Source organism: Parus major, chromosome Z (assembly GCF_001522545.3).
Source record: "Parus major isolate Abel chromosome Z, Parus_major1.1, whole genome shotgun sequence".
Lineage (NCBI taxonomy): Eukaryota > Metazoa > Chordata > Aves > Passeriformes > Paridae > Parus > Parus major.
The window spans coordinates 16,799,229-16,807,118 of record NC_031799.1 but is presented as its reverse complement, the minus strand read 5'-3'; the positions used below and the strand labels follow the sequence as shown (position 1 = coordinate 16,807,118).

General features: G+C 43.7%; 1 protein-coding gene across 1 annotated transcript in view; it reads left to right on the top strand.

The window, feature by feature from the left end:
* The first annotated feature begins 6,331 nt into the window (after nucleotides 1-6,331).
* Nucleotides 6,332-7,890, top strand: part of IL6ST (interleukin 6 signal transducer) — a 28,484-nt gene continuing 26,925 nt past the window's right edge. Inside the window, exon 1 of the mRNA XM_015614991.3 lies at nucleotides 6,332-6,439. The gene's annotated coding sequence lies outside the window, so the exon portion shown is untranslated. The remainder of the gene's footprint in view (nucleotides 6,440-7,890) is intronic.

Genomic DNA, 7,890 nt, shown 5'->3' with positions numbered 1-7,890 from the left:
ACCAAAAGCCAATGTTCTCCTTTGTTCTCTTTCATTCTGTTGTATAATTTATGTTCTACAGAATTTCATTAAAAAATCCTGCCTTTGTTTCTGCATCTCTTAGTTCCAAATTTACACACAAATATACCTGGCATGTTAAATTTTGTTTCTGCTTTTCCAATTGCTTTTATTCTGAGGTCTTCATTCCTTCATAATACAAAGTTGTTACTCTTTCTCACAAAAGCATTCGTTTTGACAATATTATCAGTGAAGAACTTAGGACTGAATATATTTTACCATGTATATCTTTACTTGCTCTGAATAGCAATATAACTATAAGGCAGCAGTCAGTGAGGGGTTATATAACACTAACTTGGCTTCAGTGTTAGTGATGAGAAGGTACTTCCCTGTGAATTCCAGTCTTTACTTGTAGCAACACGCTCCAGCCTTTTGTGTTTTCTAACAGTTCAAGCAGAACACTTGAAGCACAATGCTCTCAAGGCCTCTGTTCTAAAACGTGTCACTTCAAGACCATTATCTCTACTGCTGAAAGCTCTCTTCCTGGAAGTCAAGTGGTATCTCACTGTATTGATTTCAGTGGTATAGTGTAGAACACTAGCTGTAGCAAGGAAAAATCCCAAAAGAACTTGTCAGTAGTTTGTCTGTAGTGTATTTCCCCTCTGTCAGTTACATATACACTGTTTCTTAAATATGTCTCTACCATCCTTTCCTGAGAAGTCACAAGCTGTAGTATCAGAAAGCAAACATTTCCAACCACAGCTTAACTGATACATACTCTGTGTTTAGAGTCATTCCACTGAGACCAACTCTCACACAGAAAAGTTTTAGCCTTAGTCTGGAGAGGCAAAGGCTAAATGGAACAATCACAGTGTTTTGCATACATTTAGGCACCCCTGTGCTGTCACTGCTACACTCTGTAGTTGAGGACCAAGAACATGTGCTCCATTTGTGACTCCATGCCTTGTATGCCTGTCATCATACAATCTGAAATGGCATATCCCTGGCGCTGTTCTGCACCAACTAGAACCTTGTTACAGACTGGCCAAAACTCAAGGGAATGCCTGGATAACCATGGCCAGTGCTAATTTGCCTGACTAGAACTGTTCCCTCACTCACTGGAAAGGACAGAAGTGCCACCCATGTGTTTTTTAAGAGGTCAACATCAGAAAAGAATCCACAATTACACTGATATAAGACAGACTGGCTTCCCGTAACAAAGCAGACTGAACCACAGCCTTCGTTTCAGAATGCCTTTTTCTATTGCTAGCATGTCTTTTGTCAACCCAAATAATTAGGCCCAGCTCAGCTGTTTTTCACACATGACTTTATTTTTTGCAAATAATTCATTACTTTGGCAAAAAAACTACTGACATACATTTTCTTGCATATTTTTTATTGGCTATACTGCTCATGAAAGCTTTTGTGGCCAAGTAGGAAACATTGATTACAGTCAATCTGAGACGTCATTTTCTTTTTAATCATCTTCTGCTACTCCTAGTTGGGTCTTCTTACTCACTGCCCAAGAGTTCTGCCTTAAGGAGAGATCCACATTCTGGTCTGTGTGTGCAGAATTACTCCAAAGGCATTTTAGCTCCAGCAGCTGCCAAAAGCTTACTAAATTCATGGGCATCTCTCCCATGTGGTATAAGAGACTGCAGCATGAGACCTCCACCTCACCGTAGCTCTGAACAAGCATTTCTTCTCAGTGAACTGTATTGCTTGTTCTGACTTAAACATTTTTCATGTTTAATCAATTTAATCCTTTACAATTTTTTTAATTTTATATTTACAAATTTCCTATTTGTTTTCCTTTTTCTGAGCTCACTTTTGGTCTTGTTCTTCCAGTTAAGACAAGACCACTTTTTTTCTGATTATCCTACCCACTATCTTTTCCTAAAAAACACCCCCTAGCAACATGTTGCATCAGTCAAAACTTCCAGTCTAGGTCTTAAATGTCATTAGCTCTGTGAGTTCCACCACAGAAAAACAAGCAAATTGCTAGGTTCCACACTGGTCCATTAGATGTTCCATTAATTTAAAGTGGGCTGTAACCAATCTCTTTTCTATTCTATATGCCCTGCTTCAGTTTCATGGTGTTAGCAATCCTATTCTTGAGAATCAGAATGAAAGAACAGGTCAAGCCCTCTTCAGCTCTCCAAAGCTTTCCTATCAAGCATATCACATGTTGAGGAGTCAGCTATCCCCATTCCTGGCTTCTTCCAATGATCACAAGATTCTCCTGAAGTTCTGAAGTCCTGATGAAGCTCCACAGACCCTGGCTAAATTTTGCAATGTCTTGTCCAGAGTCTCAGGTTTTATGCCCTTTCACTGGACATAGCAATTCTAAAGAATGAGATCAGCCCTGTTGAAATATGCATCATTAATTCCCTTGTAAGGAGATGTCATCAAGCATCCAGCTGTACATACAAGGTTGCCATAATGGCTGCTTGTGGCTCAGTGAACTTTACTCATTTGTCACACAAATTGCAAACACCTACCTGCTCTCAAAAAAAAGCAATATGCTCCCATCTCTCTCAAGAGGAAGCAATGAATTACCAAGTCCATTTTTTTGTTGCCACTGAGCTACTCATGTTTGGTAACTTAAAAGGGTGTGAAGTGTTGCAACTGTCACTAAATCATTTCCAACAATTACATCAGCCATTTTTTTCCCTTGCTGCTGTCTCCTCCCTACCTCTTCAGAGGACTTCACCATGACTTTATGACCTGTAAGACTGTGGCTTCAATACGACAGTCTGCTACTGCTCTGACCACTCAGGCCAAAGGGGGAAAAAATAAAGTGACTCTTCTTCATGTTAAAGAATGTCAGACATTGGAGATCCTAAACCTAAGCTCAGAAGAGATACAAGGCTGCGACAACATCATCGCTTTGGCAAGAGGCTTGGATCTATCACTGAACCTCCAGGCAAATAGATCTATATAGTGATTCACCCATCTCACAGAAAATATCTTGGCATGGGTCAGAACACTGCCATTAAAGGGTGTTGTTGCTCAGCTTCTCCCTTACTATGAGAATCATCCCCAACATCCCTATTCTGAGAGTGACACATTATCAAAAAAACCCACATGTAGTCAGAGTGAGGAATCTTTTCACATCCCTGATGCATCTATAGCTTGCTCCATGTCCTTATTCCAAGGTAATAATACATTCCAGAAAGATTTTTCCTCTTTGTGGCTCACCTATTGTAAGATTCAGTGAATTCTGCACATACTGCAAATCTTCACAACTTGTTACAAAACTGCTGAAAATATTCATAGAGTGGTACAAGTTTGTTTCTCAGCAATCTCTAATAGCTTCTCCAAAAACGTCTCTGCTGCCACAGTTGAACAGCTATCAATCTTTGCCAACAGCTCCATGTTTTTCAAGTGTCAGTGCCCATCTTTACACTTCCAGGGTACCTCCTTCTTTCTGGGACTGAGAAAGGAGAGGATGTGAAGGCATGCTTCACTGACTTATCCTAACCGTGTATCACAGGAGTCTGGAAATATCTTATATAGCCCTGATGTGAGCATTGTGTCAGAATATAAACTGCAGTGTGAATAAGTAGAGGGTAATTTATATCAAAGACATTCCAATTCCTGACAACTAGCTTTCTTTTATTCTTGCATCATCTATTTAAGGAATATATAACCAAACATGTAATCAAATATATAAAATAAACATTTCATATAATGCTTTATTCATTGTGCAGATTAAAATGCTAGCTAGCATGAACATTTATAAAATGTGGTCAGAATTCTTAATTTCTCTCAGTATTTGGAAGTTTATATAACTGGTGTTTATATTACCTATATACCAGTACTATAATGCACATACAGTATAAAGCCATATAACATGTCTCAGTAGGGAAGACTATGAAGTAGTAAATCAAACTAAGGAGTCTTTCCAGGAAATCATCCATGTGCAGAAAAGCCAATTCACAACATGCTTGAACTGCTTAATTCTCTTCTTTACCAGGGATCCCAAATGTCCTGATTCTATCCAGCGGCAGTTGTAATGCTATTAACTTTTTATCTGCTTGCACCAGAAATGGCTGGCATCTAAGAACAATCAGGTTTTTGGCAACTAAATTGTTAATGAATGAATGGTACTTTGTGCCAATACAGAAAAATTAAGTCCAGTTGCAAACAAATTATTTTATTTTTCTACACAACTTTTCTGATATGTGTACATACTTTTACACTGAATCCATAAATAGTCTGTGAAATGCACAATCTCTTGCTTATTTGAAGAGTTACAATGCATGTCATGTGTAAGTGAAGCCAGTCACAGGACTGGTTTTGAAGGCAAGTGGGAGGTTGTTCTACAAGTTCTGGCAATGTACCAGGAATCGCTTCAGGCTATAGGATTTCAGAATAAGAATGTCATAAGAAGCTTTCTGCTGGCTGGGGGAGGGAGGAGTGGAGAGTCTACTTCTGGAATGTCTATTTAGCAGCAGAACTTAAGAGATGTTACAAGAGACAGAAGACATGCTAGAACAAGAGAAAAAATATTAATTTTTTCAGTCCTTCTAGTTAGAGCCTGGTTCCACTTAAAGTTTTGTTGCTGAACACCAATTTTTTGAGGATGCTGAAGCAGACATATCCATACACACTGAAATCTACCAATTATACAATCAAATTGTACTTGTACAGTCTCAAACCGTAATGCAGAATCAATGTAAACACAAACATACTTATTATTATCTGGTGAGAAAGCAAGTGACCAACTGTAATGCTTTTATCATACTGAAAAAACTGTGAAACTTATTGCCCAGATGTCATTTGTCCTGATACCTTAAGAAGGGTTTGAACACCAAAAATCCTGTAGGAGAAAATGGAAAGGACTGAGTCTATTGAGTGCAGAAATCACCACTGGGAGAAAACAGCAATATCTACAGTATCTAAGGTTACTAGAGAGCATCAGCTGCAAGCAGGGACATAAAGTAATAAATTTAATGTGCAGCCTAGATAAATACCTATCATAAATTTTGTATGTACAGACAATTTTGTTTTTAGGAAAGCTGAGCAAAACAAAAAATTACCATTTTAAAGTGCCCATCTAGCTTTACTCTGTTGCATAGAAAAAATACAATATTTTCAGAATTAGCAAGCAACAACATTTTTGCTGGATATTACGCCAATCAGAGACTGGTACTAAATCCATGAGAAATATTCTATGTTCCACTGTTTTTTTCCAAAGTTCCAAATCTTGTCTTATTAGCAGCTCATTATTCAGCTGTGCCTGAAACAAGGTACTGAACTAGATGTTGTATCTTTTTATCATCTTTTTATCATTTCATCTAGCCAGTCTGCCCAGTCGTTTATAGATGTAACTAGAAGTGTAATATACCTCACAGCCTACTTGAGCCTAAATGAAATTTAAGAACTAAAGAATACTAAAGCATACGGGAGGAATAAACTCGGGCATGCATCAGTGATGGCTGGTACTTTCCTCACTCATTAGGAACAGCCTCCTTTGACACTCTCAGCAATGAATTTGCAGTGTGGAACTGAAATGTCATCTTTCTTAATCATTAACTGGAAGAAAAAGAAATCTGGAATGAAAAAAGCATCTTAGAGCACATGATTCTGTCTGATTTACTAAACTAATTTTTCAAAGTTATGAAATGAACTGAATGAAAAAACGTCCAAGAATTAGATGGGTCATGATCATATTTACGATCTATGTTATGGACCATTCCTTAAGCGACCTAGCCTTACACAAACACCTTTTTCAGGGACTGGAATCCTGACCGATTTTCAAAGACTGAAACATCGAGACTGCTCCGGATCGCAACGCTTTGCTCACACCGCAGCTGTTGACAAGAGCATTCTCCAGCTGCCCGTGCTCCCAAGGGAGTCTTGCGAAACGCCGGGAAGATCGCTGGCTCCTCGGGCCTGCTCAGGACAACACCCCCGCCGCGCCGCTCGCGCAGGCCCGGCCGGTCAAGGGCCAGGAGAAACTTCCAGAGGCCTGGCCGGCGGCGGCCAGGGGAGGGTCCGGCTGTCCTCAGCCGGCGTCCCGTGGCTGCCGTCCAGAGCGAGCACACACTTTGATGGGAGAACCCTGCGGGGGCCGTCGGGCACGGCCGACGGACGGGATGGAGCGATGCGAGGTGGGGCACCGCCTCCCTCAGAGCCCCCGCCGCCGCTCCCGCCCCCCGCGCGCGCCCCCCGCGCCCCCGGGATCCTGGCACCAGCCGCCGCGTTACGGGAAGCCCCGCCCCTTCCTTCAGCCCCGCCCCGCACGGTGACGTCACGGCCCCTGTTGGCCAATGGTGGCGTGGGTGGAGGAGGAGGGAAGGGCGTGCGGAGGCTGGGGCGGGGCGGGAGCGTGACCGGGCGCGGGGCCGCGCGTGCGGGACGGCGGCGCGATGGCGCGAGGTGGCTGTGCCGCTATTTAGGGGCAGCGGCCGCGCAGCGCAGGCGGCGGTGCCAGGTAAGGGCTGAGCTGAGCTGGGCGGCTTTGTGCGGGACTCCCCTCCACGTTCCCAGTGCCCCATCCTTGAGGGGCGTTCGCCGGCGGGGGCTGTGCTGGGCTATCCTTTCCCTCTGGGCCGTGCGCCGCGGGCGGGGGCACCGGGGCGTTCATTCAGGGCTGACCGGGAGACGGGCCGGGGCGGGCGGGTGGACAGCCTTGCGCCACTCGATTCCCGGGCCGATCGCCAGCCGTGCCCCGCGGCGGTGTCTCGTCCAGCCTCTCCGCGTCGTCTTCGGCGGAGCTGCCCGGCGGTGACGCTCAGAGCGCAGCAAGGCCTCGCCCGGCGCCGCTCGCTGTGGGCCTGGAGGTGCCGAGCCCTTCGCGGCGCTGCTCCAGCGTGCCCCATCCGCAGCCCTGGCCCGGCGTGGCGCAGGGTCGGGCTGAAGGTTATCTACTCTCTTCCCCAGAGCGATGGTGGTTAGTGCCGGCCGTCTGAGTTGGCAGAGGTGTCGCGACCCTCGCGGGACTCGCGTGTTTCGGCTTTTTCGGCTATCAAATAAGCGTGGCTATGCCACCGACACGCATTTCCTTGATGAAGAAATTTGCGTTTTGTTGCCGTCGCCAACAGCAGTCTGCTGTTGCTGCCTGTAGATGGTAGAAAACTGCTGCCCTGAAAGATGGGCACACTTCGTCTTATTGCTGGTCCAAGCACTGGAGGGGATTCCCTGAGGAATTAGGGAGGAGCGGGTACAGTGGCTGTCTGCTTACTTCCCATGTGGTCCTGAGCTCCAATCAACCCTGTAGTGGGGCTCTGATGCTTTCTCTAAATAAAAAAATCGGCATCATTATTTTGATCTCTCAGATGATGAAACTGAGGCACAAAGGAAAGCAGTCTGCCAAGTGTGTTGGCAGGATTGAGGGGAATAATTCCCTGTCTCAGTTTTTATGCTTGTTTTAGGCTTACTAGGGTTTTGTCAGCTGGTGGCTGCTTGTTACTGCTGAGGCATTCCAAAGGCATAGTTCTACACATAGCTGTAGTTCTGCTACCAGGTAGTAGAACTATGAGGGATTATAGTTCTGTCATTAGTGATCCCCTCTCACATAGGGGTAGAGGGGGAAATCCACAACCTGAAGAGCTTGGATATTATTGGGAGCTAATGTCTTTTTTCTTTGACCATATTTTCTATAAAGATATAACATTTATGCTTCCTATATGCTGTTATTTTCAAAGCATGTAACTTCTGAACAGAGATTTTTTTTATCTATGTGTTGGTGTAGCACAATAAGAATGTAAGTGTTGATGATGAAAATTTGAGATTGCTTCCTAGAAGTTGAGCATTCAAAGTAATTATTTGGATGTTGTTTACATGTCTGGAAATGTGGTGCTTCAAGTAAAGTCAATAGATAAATATTTTTGTCTGAGGAGAAAGATGCACATCTGTAAGTGAGTATATCAAATGGAGATTCTG